This window comes from Rhinoderma darwinii, chromosome 2, assembly GCF_050947455.1.
Source record: "Rhinoderma darwinii isolate aRhiDar2 chromosome 2, aRhiDar2.hap1, whole genome shotgun sequence".
Taxonomy (NCBI): Eukaryota; Metazoa; Chordata; class Amphibia; order Anura; family Rhinodermatidae; genus Rhinoderma; species Rhinoderma darwinii.
This window is the reverse complement of record NC_134688.1, coordinates 193,549,677-193,564,225: the sequence shown is the minus strand read 5'-3', so window position 1 is coordinate 193,564,225 and position 14,549 is coordinate 193,549,677. Positions and strand designations below refer to the sequence as shown.

Sequence of the window (14,549 nt, the reverse complement as noted above, 5' to 3'; positions counted from 1 at the left end):
GGATCGGGCTCCCTCTGCGACGCCGTGTCCGCGGGACTACCTCCGGACTAAGGCGCTCTGGAGGTCGGGACCGCCGAGAGGGACGGGTCGACACAGCCTGCATCGCCGTCACCCCTGCCACCGCTCTCTGCCTGCCCAGCGCAGGAGCGGTTGTTGCCGACTCCCCCCCCGCCGCCATAGCCATGCTCGTAGGGGGGCCGGGGGAGGGGAGCCTGTCCCTTACAACAGACCCCGAACGCCGTGCCCGACGTGGCGAAACGGCGTCCGGGATCCGCGTTAATGCAGCCACGGTCTCCTCCAGCCATCCGGGACCGTGGTGCACAGCAGCGGCGCGCAGCCGCTCTAAAATCAAGGCCTCTGCCATTACTAAAAAACCGGGCAACGGGGAGCTTTGCTTAATGTGTGTTACTCCTCCCGCTGCTTCCGGCTCAATGCCGAGAAACAGCGGGAAGCGCAGTAACGGCCCCCCCGCCCCCCTTAACTCCTCCCCGTCCCTCCTTCAGCTCCTTCAACTTTCCCTGACCTCGTGACATTAACCCTTTCCCTACCAGGACGGTCATGTCGGCTTCCCTTAAGCCTGCAGCTGCGTCCAGCCTCTTCTAGACTGTTCATGACTTTGACAGTGGGCAAACTTACAAAATCAGCAAGGGATCAAATACTTATTTCCTCCACTGTAACTGGAGGAACTCTTTAAAGGCGGACATATGCTTTTAGTCTTTCTCTCACATGATTTCCAAAGAATATGCAAGCATGTATGACATGTGGTAAATTTTCACTCCCTTGAATGGTTCAACTGTTAGTGTGGATTGGAAATTTGTACTCATAAATAACTGTATCTCCTTATTTCATAAATGCACTAAAACTGCTAAGTCCACAAGTAACAATTCTAAGCTGGTGTATACATTTAGAAAATGTATATGTGAGTCATTCCTGTTCGCATTTTATGTGTAATTATATTTTTGCAGAGACAACTATGGTTTGCAATCTCCCTCATTTTGCTGATTTGAAGTACAAATGTACCAAACTCTCATCGGTGAGAAGTATTAGGTCTAAATTGTTTTTCAGCCTCTGGATATAAACATGAATGTCCTATTTCACTGGCAGCAAGCAGAGATCGTGAAAATTGTGAATTTAAACACACTTTTTATAAGGAAGTAGCAGTTATAACGTCATTAATATAAAACCAGAAAACCCACCTAATTTGTTATTGATTTTCTAAATGTATACATAAAACAAACATAAAACCTACATAAATAAAGAGTTAGGCCTCATGCACACGACCGTAATTTGTATCCGCAATTACAGATCCGTATTGGCAGATAAAATACCAACCCATTTATTTCTATCGGCCACGGAGACCTTCCCGTATATTTACAGGTGTGTGTCTGGGCCGCAGAAATGATCTGCAAAAAATAGGACATGTCCTATTTTTTGCATTTACGGACCGTGCTCCCATACTGAGAGCAAGGTCCGCAAATGTGGGTGACACTCCGCAACCCCTCCGTGCATTCTTTACGGACCAAATATACTGCACGGTCGTGTGCATAAGACCTTACAAAATGGAGAGGAATAGAAAAGCATATGATAAACAGTATTTACAGTGAGCTATAAGGGTTGGTTTTTTTTTTATCTGAAACCTAATGCTCTCAGTAGTGTTATCAATAGTGTCATAAGAAATGAATTCTGTTTTACAGCTAAGCACTCCAAGATGTTTAGTTAGCAAATGCTTAAGTGAACATTTCCCCTAGACATTGTAAAGAATGGAGTAGAATACAAAACTTAGATATTCTTATAACATCAAAAGCAGAACATAGGAATGTAAGGTTGGAGGAGTGGATGATGAAGGTGAACAGGTCAATAGTGAGCTCTACAAAGGACTATTTCTGACTTTTACTGTCAGCATTTACAGTTTTTATAGAAAAGACTCAATTTACAGACAATTGGAAAGCAGCCAATTTAGCTGCAATTTCAAAGCATTGAGGTTTCCAGTGATGATGTGTGGTTCAATGTATGACTATTTTATGAAAATGAATAAAGTTCATGAAAGAATGTGTTATGACGTGTTTTATAAAAGAGACAATGAGTCTTAAGAAAATTGCCAGACTACTTAATTTCAGATATATGTGTAAATTGTATGGGATTTCTAATTTCTAGTCTTTCTGTTGTGTCCCCCACAATTCTGTTTTATTATGAGGAAACTACATGATTGTTCATCCTGAGCTTACCATCTCATGAATAAAATGCTAGAACTGTGATACTTACACAAGCAGAAGGAAAGGGTGAATAGCGCAATGTAACTTAGAATAACATAGCAATTTGTGTGCTAATAAGGATCTGAGAACGATGGGTCTAGCACTGTACTTGGTGGTCTTTAGTATTTGTCACATTTGCAAATCGAGGATATGTTAGATTAATATAACTCAAGAAGTACTAAGCAGAATATAAAGAGACTTCCCTCAGGGTCTTGAATTTGCTGGCAATTGTTGAATTTAGTAGAACATTATCTTTAAAATGGTCTCAAGGAAAAGCGTTGTCTCACTCCCTATTAGGGCATATGGATGTCTTAGAAGGGGCCCCACTCTATAAGCCTGGAATACCGCTAAGAGGGGCTCTTGTTCTGGTGGATTGGCTAAATTACATTTCTCCTGCGGTTTAGTCCACCAGAGTGACCCCCTCTATAAATGTTGATGTCATGAGACAAGCTTTTTAACTTGCCAACTTGGTGACCTATTAGCCCCTTAGTGAGCAGTCTATTTTAAGCCTTAATGACCAAGCAGTTTTTTTATATTTTCCATTGTTACATTCAAAGAGCCATTACTTTTTTTTCTGTCTATATAGCTGTATGAGGACTTGTTTTTTGTGGGACGAGTTGTATTTTTTATGGTAACATTTTGGGAGGTACATATAAATTATTGATTATCAAGTTATTTTATGTTTTACAAATTTTGCACAATAAAAACACTTTTAAAGTGTACTTAACTTTTCATGTGACTTTTCATAATAAGCTGCCATATGTGTGTACATGACGAATAACACTATTTCTGTCCATTATATGACTTGTGTATTGTATTTTTTTCGCAGTTTTCCCCTCTGTGGACTCTAGCTCTAATTCTCAATTTTCTCTGAGCTAATGGGTGGAGCCTGACAGCTATCATGTCTTCTTACACTGCACACATAGAAGAGAAGAATCCTGCTCTCCTATCTGTCACATATATTTATATATAGGTGTTACAGCAGCATGGAGGATATTATACAGCAGTAATGAACATTGTAGCTGGGAATCCAGCAATGGGGTGAGATATAACACTTACCAGCTACCAATGTCTCCTCTCTCAACCTATTTCCTCCTCCTGTCCTTCCTTCCCTCTCCATAGACTTCTATCGGCATCAAGTCTGTGTCTCTCACTCTGCTTCCTTCTCCTGCTCCTTATTCCCCTCTCCATAGACTTCTATGGGCAGCCTGTCTGAGTCTCTAACTCTGCTCCCTTCTCCCCTCTACATAGGCTTCTATGGGCAGGCTGTGAAGAGACACAACCCCACCTTCTTTAGTCTCCACTGCTATGTAACTAGGGATTGATTTTGCTTGACTACAGTGGTTGGACAGCAGATTACAGGAAGGAAATAAAACAACTAAATGTTAACAGTGAGTAAAGTACAAAAATGATATACAGTGAAGGAAATAAGTATTTGATCCCTTGCTGATTTTGTAAGTTTGCCCACTGTCAAAGACATGAACAGTCTAGAATTTTTAGGCTAGGTTAATTATATAAAAAAAAACAACTGAAAATCACATTGTCAAAATTATATATATTTATTTGCATTGTGCACAGAGAAATAAGTATTTGATCCCTTTGGCAAACAAGACTTAATACTTGGTGGCAAAACCCTTGTTGGCAAGCACAGCAGTCAGACGTTTTTTGTAGTTGATGATGAGGTTTGCACACATGTTAGATTGAATTTTGTCCCACTCCTCTTTGCAGATCATCTGTAAATCATTAAGATTTCGAGGCTGTCACTTGGCAACTCGGATCTTCAGCTCCCTCCATAAGTTTTCGATGGGATTAAGGTCTGGAGACTGGCTAGGCCACTCCATGACCTTAATGTGCTTCTTTTTGAGCCACTCCTTTGTTGCCTTGGCTGTATGTTTCGGGTCATTGTCGTGCTGGAAGACCCAGCCACAAGCCATTTTTAATGTCCTGGTGGAGGGAAGGAGGTTGTCACTCAGGATTTGACGGTACATTGCTCCATCCATTCTCCCATTGATGCGGTGAAGTAGTCCTGTGCCCTTAGCAGAGAAACACCCCCAAAACATAATGTTTCCACCTCCATGCTTGACAGTGGGGACGGTGTTCTTTGGGTCAACGGCAGCATTTCTCTCCTCCAAACACGGCGAGTTGAGTTAATGCCAAAGAGCTCAATTTTAGTCTCATCTGACCACAGCACCTTCTCCCAATCACTCTGAGAATCATCCAGATGTTCATTTGCAAACTTTAGACGGGCCTGTACATGTGCCTTCTTGAGCAGGGGGAAATGCCTCCTGATCTGACCCCCTTAGACTTTTATCTTTGGGGTCATCTGAAGGCAATTGTCTATGCTGTGAAGATACGAGATGTGCAGCAACTGAAACTATGGATACTGGAAGCCTGTGCTAGCATTTCTTCTGCGGTGTTGCTATCAGTGTGTGAAGAGTGGGAGAAGAGGGTTGAATTGACAATCCAACACAATGGGCAGCACTTTGAACACATTTTATAAGTGGTCACAAACTTGTAAATAACTCATGAAAGAATAAAGTAACGTTAAAACCAATTGTTTTTCTTGTGAAATTCTCGATAAGTTTGATGTGTCACATGACCCTCTTCCCATTGAAAAAACTAAAGTTGGATACAAAATGGCCGACTTCAAAATGGCCGCCATGGTCAACACCCAGCTTGAAAAGTTTCCCCCCTCCCATATACTAATGTGCCACAAACAGGAAGTTAATATCACCAATCATTCCCATTTTATTTAGGTGTATCCATATAAATGGCCCACCCTGTAGTTCAAATAACTAATTGATTAACAATAATTTTGTATTGTATCAAATTTGAAAGTGATGCAGCCCGTCAACTTCACATTTTTTCTATATGTGGCCCACTTACCCGGCCGAGTTTGAGAACCCTGGTCTACCATGTGGTTTTTAAATAATGCATTACCCTTATTGTTTAGGTCGAAAAAACATGTAATTTTGTAAAAAAAAAATTCACACTTTGACAAAAAAAAACACTTTTTATGGAAACCTTTTTTTTTTTACTTGGCATCTGTTTTTAACTTTATTTCACTTTAGCAATCCTTTGATTGCTTGTGTAATGCTTTGGTATAATAGCCATGAAAGGCCTCTGAGCCATTGTTAGGGATTTTTTTTCGTAGCCCACTAATGAGTGACAAGGATTCCTCCTCACTGTGTAAACCACTTAGGTGCCACAGTCGCTATTGACGGGTTTAACCGCTAGGATCGAAGGTTTCTTCGATCACAGCCCTAAGGCCCTTTCCACAAAACGTGCTGAATTAACGCATAACAAAACACATTATTTAATTAAGCTTCCCATTGACATCAGTTAGTGCATATGACACTTTTTTTTTTACGCGCACATTTTTAAAAGAAGAAGCCGAGGGGGTAATTCAGCACCGAATACACGCTGAATTCCCATAGTCAATGGGAGTCCTAATTACGCACACAAAGAAACAAGCCGAAAGTGCGCACAAAACACGTAAAAACCAACGAAAACATGTAGAAAAACGCCTGTATTTTAAAAAGCGCTTTACAAAAATGCTAGTGTGTTTAACACTTTTAGATGTAGGTTTTTTTGGACGCCGTGTGAACAAGGCCTAAACAGAAGCCCAGCTGTCATCAGACAACCGAGGACCTGCTCCAGCCGGCACAGGAAACCCCCTTGCGGGACTTAGACTAGGCTGCTGTAAAAAGGCGGAGACTAGCCTAAGGCATGTTAGTGATCTCTGCAAAAAGGCGTATTGGCCTAACAGGCTAAAGTTCAGAGGTATGCAGTGATAATAAACCTCATTCAAGTGCAGGGGCGGAACTACCGCAGTAGCAGCCGTAGCAGCTGCTACGGGGCCCGTAGTGTCAGAGGGGCCCGGGCTGCCTAACCCACTATGTCCGGACGTCAGTATCCTGACTCATGTAGCAGAGGCGTGGAGTTTAAAGGGACCTGGAAGCCACTGACTTTCAGGTAAATACAAGTGAATAGAGGATGTGCAGGATTCCTTAGATTGTATTCAGCACATCCTCCGTAGTCCTTGAACGATCTCCACCCATCTCTGCACTTTGTACAGCAACTGCCGAAGCTTCCTCCAGCGGTCGGGTCGGAGAAGAAAGAGGAGGCAGGCTCACGAGTCACAGCAGTCTTAGATAAACAGCATGTCAGGACAAGAGGAAACTTTGCCTTTTCTGTGCTGTCCCTCTCCTCCGTGATTTTTGCAGCTGGTTATCAGCTGCTTTTTTTTTTTTTTTTATCTATGCTCCTATTCACGGGTGTCCTGGGGTGGGGGAAGTGTAAAAGGATCTCATCTGCGAACCTGGACTGCCTACATGTCAGATCTTTCATAAAAGGTTAGGTCATATATGAGTCTGTATAAGTGCTCATGTATTTGTGTTTATATGTATGTATGTATGTATGTATGTATGTGTATATATATATTTATTTATTGTGTGTGTATGTGTGTGTGTGTGTGTGTGTGTGTGTGTGTGTGTGTGTGAATATTAGTGTGTATATTTGTTGTTATTTATATATGTATGATACTGCATTTATAACGAGAAATGTGTATATATATATATATATATATATATATATATATATATATATATATATATTAATGTACTTTATTTTTTATGTTATTGTATATATATTCCCCAGCCCAGGAAAGCTTAAAGGGTACCTCCAATGTTGCTGTGTTACTGACATTCTTTAAATTGAGGGGGCCCGTGCCACCTGTCCCGACATAACATTATGTGCTCGGCTGCGTGGCAATGGCCCCCTCACCCGGTGGCATCACTAGCACCGGGCAGCCAGGGGCCTCTGGCGACTGCCACGTTTAATTGTATCTGCGTCCTTAGGACGAGGATACAATTGAACACTGTTGCAGAGCAGGGAGATAGCTCCCTGCTCTGCCGTTTACCTGACTACAGGCCAGGTTAGGCCCACAGCCTATAAGGTGCAGGGACAGGATCCCTGTGCAGGCAAGCGTGGTGATGTGATCATTAAGCTGGCCTATGCAAGTGTCCCGTCTCAGGCTGCGGAGGAGCTGAGGCTCCATTCGTCGCGGGTACAGAGCTGAGCATACGTTTTTTTTATTTGTTTGGCGTGGCACTATCTACAAGTGGGGGCTCCGTGGGCTATGTGGCACTATCTACAAGGGGGGCTGCGTGGCACTATCTACAGGAATGTGTCCCGTTGCTTTAAGTTTTGGGTCAGTTTTTTTTCAGCTATTACGACTATGAAAGAACATAATTATGTGATAACAGATGTTAGAATATCAGTGCTAAACTGTTTGTTGCAATTTTTGTAACCCTGTAACTAAAGGTTAATAAGAGTACACTAGTGGCCTAGCTGTATTTTTACATTGCACACAAAACTGATAAATGTTCATTGTCGGGGGATGGGGGGGTGGAAGATGTGGGGTGGGGGGTGTTTGTTGCGTGTGAGGGGGGGCCCAGTGAAAAGTTTGCTATGGGGCCCAGTCATTCCTAGTTACGCTCCTGTACAAGTGTTCTTTAACAATATGCTAGTTTTTCATTGAATGCAAACAAATTTAACAAATTTGCATTCCAAATGTTTGTGATGCATTGGTTTTACTGCTAAAAGTAGGTCAGACATTGCTGTTTATAAAATGTCCATCTTGAATATAAGCCCTCCAGAAATCTGGTTTAATGGTTGATGGTTTACCAATTTACAAAAAACATAAACCCAGTTCATAAAAGGACATATCTCGAACCATCTGTTATAATGCAGCCAATGTTTCTGGAAATCTATTTGAATAAAAGTATGGCCAGCAAAATTACAAAACTGTGGTCAATTAGGGAGCCCTGCCGCTGCCAAAGCTGTCCGACAATGTAATGTATGAGACATGTGGAATGTTTACTGGCTCTTTTATTATTCATAAAGTGGTTGAATGAATACAAACAGTAGAGTTTCTACAAGATGCCATGGAATCGTTCTGTCACGTAAACCTCAATAGCTATTGATTGTAAAAGTTATTTAAGTGGCCAACATATCAGTTATTATTAAGCCACGCTTTGTAAGAATATATGTAAGCCTTCTGATAAATGTTACTAAAAGCTAAAAATTCACTATGACCAAATATGTCTGATTTCTGGAAAGCATAACGGGACCTGTTCATAGAGTTATACCGTTTTTAAATTTGCTTTGTATATAGTGGAATAAGCACTATAGCAAGAGAATATTGCTTCCCTTTAGACCAACAGCTATGGCAGACATCTGCAGTCGCTAACTAGGAGGGAATGATATGCTATGTAGGAGCCCAGGGAATATTGTTTAACCATTACCTTACAAATATCTACTGCTAATCTCAAACCTAAAGGGGTTGTCCGTTTTCAGCAAAAGAATGTTATTTTATGTATAATTCTAAGCTATAACATTTTCCAATATATTTTCTGTATTAATGCCTCACAGTTTTCAAGATCTCTGCTTGTTTTTCAGTAGAGACGTTCATTGTTTAGTTTCAGTGGATACATTTCTGTCCATTGTCAAGTGATGGACACACAGGTGGTGGGATCATTACAGTTACTAGACGTGTGTAGCGTCCACGGCCGTGGACCGTCGGAAATACTCACCCCCTGACGGCTGCAGCCATGCATCTGTGAGCTCTGGCCCACGTCTCCTCCGTAGGAGACGCCTGCACTCACTTCCGCTCGGTTCTGCCCTGTCCCGTAGGGTGCGCGCGCACGCTCGTCCCTGGCCTCAAGGGGCCAGTGCGCACATAAAAATAATCATTAATTAGCCCATGATCCCCAGGACTATATGAAGGGCCCTGCCCCATTACTCCTTGCCTGAGCGTTGTTGTGTTTACCCATGTTAGTCTTGCAAATAGTCCCTTAGTGTTATCCTGTTCCCAGTGTTCCCGTACCTGCTACCTGTATCCTGTGCTACCTGGTTCCTGTGCCTTAGAAAGTTGGAGTCGTGTTGTGTCACCTGTTACACCTGCTGTGTTACATCTCGCCTGGTGTCTTCTGCCAAGGTCCCATCTGAGTCTAGCCGTTGCTACTGTCTGAACTACTATAGGTACCTGTAAAGGATCTGCCAGGCACAGCTTCGGGGTTAACTCCCAGAACTAATCAGTCAGCACCTGAGAATACATCCCTGAGACTGACTCCTGCTTCCACCATTCAGGCTGGCAGGCTTAGGAGTGGGAGAACCTATCGTAACCTGGCCAGACTCAGCTAGCTCCCGCCCTCGGTCTATTTAAGCCTGCACTTCCTGTCCCTCGGTGCTTGTGATTCTTTCCTTGTGGTTTCCTGGCCCAGCTACAGCTCCTGCTATTTTTGATCCTGCTCCATACAGACCCTGGCTTACCGACTACTCTTCTGCTTTTCGTTTTGTACCTCGCACACTCCTGGCTTGACTCGGCTCGTTCACCACTCTGGTTGCTCACGGTGTTGCCGTGGGCAACGGCCCCTTTTTCTTGCTTGTGTTCCTTTGTATGTTTGTCGTGTTTGTCATGCACTTACTGAGCGCAGGGACCGCCGCCCAGTTGTACCCCGTCGCCTAGGGCGGGTTGTTGCAAGTAGGCAGGGACAGAGTGGCGGGTAGATTAGGGCTCACTTGTCCGTCTCCCTACCCCCTGCCATTACAGTACCCTTGTGCTTGGACTATACATACATGGTACACTGTTTGGCCAGCTGCTATCCCGCTACGGCGGTATGGCCCAGTAGGTCCACATACCCACAGATCGTGACAACGTGTATCAGAACTGTGTCTTCTAACGCCGACAAATGATCATTTTTATTAGTTCATTAAATATTTAATCAACGACAAGCGAGCAGTTTCTTGCTGAACATGTTTACACTGCATAATGACTGCAAACTTTTACTCGATCATATGATATTTTAGACAACAATCGCCCCATGTAAAAGGTCCTTCAGAATCACAGTTTCTCTGTCCTTTATTCCCTATTCGCTGGTCAAATTCTACAGACTTTCAATTCATATGTAAACCTGGCGTCACGTAAATAAAGTCTGCCACACTACAGTTTCTGGATAAGGTTTCTTACTGCAGTGAAATATTTATAAAGCATTCCAGAAAAACCAAGAGTGGAGTTGGACACATACAGAGGTAATAAGCCCTTATAAAATGCTGCGTACACACCAGTGAGCCACTATTTGGAATGGAGTGACACAAATTTCATTATGTATTGAAGAATAAAAATATGAAGAATGATAGGAACACTTGAGGGACACATATAACCACACCGATAGAAGCAGGACCATTTACCTGTAAAGAGTTTTCTGGGAATTAGGATAGGACATCAATGTTTGAATGGTGGGGGATGCATATCAGCAGAATGAAGGGACTGTAGCCTCTTCATTGTTACATAAAACCAGCACTGTATATAGGAGTGGGGCTGTGCTTTATACTGCAGCTCAGTCCCATCCATCTAAATGGGACTCAGCAGCAGTACCAGGCGCAGTGACCCTTATGTAGAAGCCGCTGTGCTTGTGTAAGTCAGACCCCTACCGATTAAAAATTAATGGGCTATCCCATGAATGTTACGCAGTTTTCCCACTTCTGTGTGAAAGTAAGCAAAGATTCAGTCAGGTGACCTATACGTTTTACTATTCTACTATTTCCCCACCACTGATTGAAACAACAATTTATCATGGGTCCCATTTATTCACTTCACTTTCAGCCATTCAAAATCTTTAGATAATGTTGACCCTCATAAAATTAAGTTTCTTGTCCATACACTTGCAACCCTTTTCTGTCCTGCCTTCCAATATTCTTTGCTGTTAGTCAGTTCCTGTCGTGGCTTACTTCATAAACTTCAATATAGAATCCAAAATTTCAAGTAATGTGCATCACGTACAAGCTCTTTGCAAGGCTTGGTATGTACAGCGCTAGATTTCTTAGTGAATGTGACCGTAGAACATGACATCACTTCGGAAAGGACTTGAACTGTGGCCACATATTTTTCATATTGGTTCATTCTATATTTAAAATTTGTTGGCAAACATATTCTGGAAATCAAACAATCTAACTCTTTAGAAAAGTCTAACAATCAGTTATTCCCAAACTTACCATGGGGAACCCCTGAAAATGGTTCCACTCCCGGGGACCTACCGCTCCCATTTCTGCCTCAAAAAAGTTGTTTTGTAGAGGCAGGTGAAGCATCCTATAATTCTATATTCTGATTGAGATTTGTTTATTGCTTTGCCTAAACACAGGCATCTATAAGATGGAAATCAGTTTGCCATACCGCAAAACCGACAGCTCTTGCTGTTTTTGTCTTGTGATCAGTTTCCAAGGAACCCTGTATGGAAAACACTGGTCTACAATGATAATACACATATTAAGGGCTATTTATACGAGGAGATTATCTTAAATATCTGAACAATTACAAGTGCCTTAAACGAAAACTATTCTGTGTAAATGAGCACATGATGAATGATAAAAAAAATGGTCAATCATTGACAAAATAGAACTCTCATACATAAACATTTGAAGACTCTCGTTCATGCATACTACTTTATTGCTATGCTTGGTGTATACAGAAATCTTAACAAATGTGTCATGGGCCCCGTGAAAGTAGTGACTATCACAGGACCAACAGAGGATGGTGTGGACCCAATGAAGTCCTCACCTATTGTTAAAAATTATATGTGAGATATACGTTGAAATAAACGACATAGTTTGGTAAAAGAGAGGATATAAGAAAACCAGTACAAGAAAAAAGTGTATAGCGGAATAACCGCTAACATAAAGCATATAAATATATCCCAAACCTCCTATTTCACTACTGTCAGGAATAATCATTCTCATTTTTTAGCGAAGGGGAGTGATAGTGGCCGATGCATGGAAGGAATTTGTTGTTCTGGAGATAAACACATTTTCTGGTGGTGTCAGGTGTCTCTTGGGATGTGAAGGTTGTTTTCAAACATTTAGTCATTTTCATTCCCCTATCTCCCCCTCTGCAGGGTGATGCTCATATATTAAAATATGTCTGTTCCAAATTATTGACAGTAATGGTGACCAGTCACCTGTAAAAGGGTAGCCCCAGCAAATCATCCGGCTGTAAAAAGACAGAAATACATAGTGCGCTTGTGTAAGTCACATATGCAAGCCTCAGGAGTACCCAGGGGAAACCATCCAAATAAGGGGAGAATATACACGTAGATATCGCCTTTTTCACACATTAACCCTTTGCCCAGTGTAGCTAGCCAACAGTCCTTTCCATCTATTTTATGTCTTCTGGTGAGACGTAAACATATCTGCTTATTTCGCATCCAGCTTTTCACCTCTGGATAGGGGTTATACTATCAACTTTTTATTTTCATGGTAAAGGTCATATGTCAATTGTACCTTCAAACAGAATACAATATTCTTGGCTGGATTGCATGTCTGACACTTCAGATGTAGAAGTCATAGGTGTTGCATAGTTAAAGGGGTTTTCCGAGATAAAACGTTTATGTGTCAGCGATTTTAATCCTGGAATGTGAATACATTAGTAATGCACTTACTGTATCAAAATTGGCCCTGTTTCCCAATGCTGCCATGGGGCACCTGACTGGTGACGTCACTCTCTTTGCCCACAGTGTTTACCTGCCGTATACCGATCACGTGGTCAAACGGTTAAAAGTTTCTGCCTGGTATATAACACATCACTAGTGACGTGCCGTGTATGGACTGTTCTGCTCTACAGCTCAGAATGCGCATGCGCGGTCCCTGCTGTTATCTCGCTATAAAAGCTGACAAGCGAGAGAACAGCAGGGACCGCGCATGCGCGTTCCGGGCTGTATAACAAAACAGCCCATACATGGCACGTCACTAGTGACGTGTCGTATACCAGGCAGAAACTTTTAACCGTTTGACCACGTGATAGGTATACGGCTGGTAAACACAGCAGGCAAAGTAAGTGACGTCACCAGTCATGTGCCCCATGGCAGCATTGGGAAACGGGGGCCAATTTTGATACAGTAAATGCATTACTAATGTAATCACATTCCAGGATTAAAATCGCTGACACATAAAAGTTTTATCTCGGAAAACCCCTTTAACACACTAGCTACCAGTTCACTAGCCACTGCATTGCTTAGGAGGAATAAATTGTTCTCATACTGGTGTAATGTAGGTATTTTTCTTCATAATATAAAGGCTAGTAAAAAATATTTCCACTCAAATACATGAACGTGGGTCACCAAAGTAACACTGTCTGGCCAATCCTTAAAGAAGGAACTTTGCATGTCTGCATTCCCCACCTGACTGTATACCACACGCTACACTTCTTTTATGTATACTGTACTTATTTATTGAACTGCTGTCTTGCCTATGCTTTAAAAAAAAGCCTCCATCTTGAGTCTTAGATTTTCCTAGCTTTCTCTTCCTCTCTGCTTTGCTATCAATCCCATGATCCTTCAGCACAGCATCACATGACCAGATAAAGACCTCTCTCTATTTTCTCCTAAATAAGCTAAGAAACCATATGTATACAGACACTATATTCTTCTACATTATACCTGTGTGACAGGAACCAGTCTAGGTATCAGTGGTAACTGAGGATAGAAGTTTCTGTCCCCTCATAGATCTCCATAGACTCAAGTAGAGAACTGGGGAATGGAACGATCATCAGCTCGTGTAAAAGGGCCCAGCGAGGGAATGTGCTGCCGACAATGATTGCTGCATATAAATGGAGCTAAACTAGCGTCGATTGGCGTGCTTGATCATTGATCGGCGCTCGTTTACTGGCAGAAACCTGTCGGTTTAAAACCACCTTTGGGCTAACATTGAAATGGCTCAGATTTAAAACAATACTCTAAGGAAATGAAAGGGGTTGTCTGGTTTAAGCAATTTAAAAGCTTTAAAATTTTCCTATTTACTTTCTGTATTAATTCCTCACAGCTTTCAAGATCTCTGCTTGTTGTTATTCAGAGGAACCTTCATTTTTTACTTCCAGTGGATAAAATTCTGTGCATTGTCATGTTCTGGACACAGGTGGCGGGACCGTCTGGCTCTGTGCACGCCACGTTTTTGTCCTATACGTTTTTAAACGTATATGGCGAGAAAAACGTCTGACGTATATGTTAAACATGGGCTGTGATGGATGCCTTAACATGTGACATCTATCCCCATGGTGTACGTTAAACGTATACGTTATGTATGCTCATGACCATGTTCCTGACGTATATGTTAGAAGGATACCGTTTAGCGAATACATCATGAAAAGCTGTTGAAAACCCCATGACGTATACATTAAATGTATGTCTGTGATGTATGCCATACTGCGCAGTATACTTTTTTCTGGGATCTCTCAGGATGAAAAGC

At 42.1% G+C, this 14,549-nt stretch overlaps 1 protein-coding gene across 2 annotated transcripts in view; it reads right to left on the bottom strand.

Moving 5' to 3' along the window:
* Nucleotides 1-14,549, bottom strand: part of ST6GAL2 (ST6 beta-galactoside alpha-2,6-sialyltransferase 2) — a 186,614-nt gene that overhangs the window by 115,878 nt on the left and 56,187 nt on the right. The window lies entirely within an intron of this gene.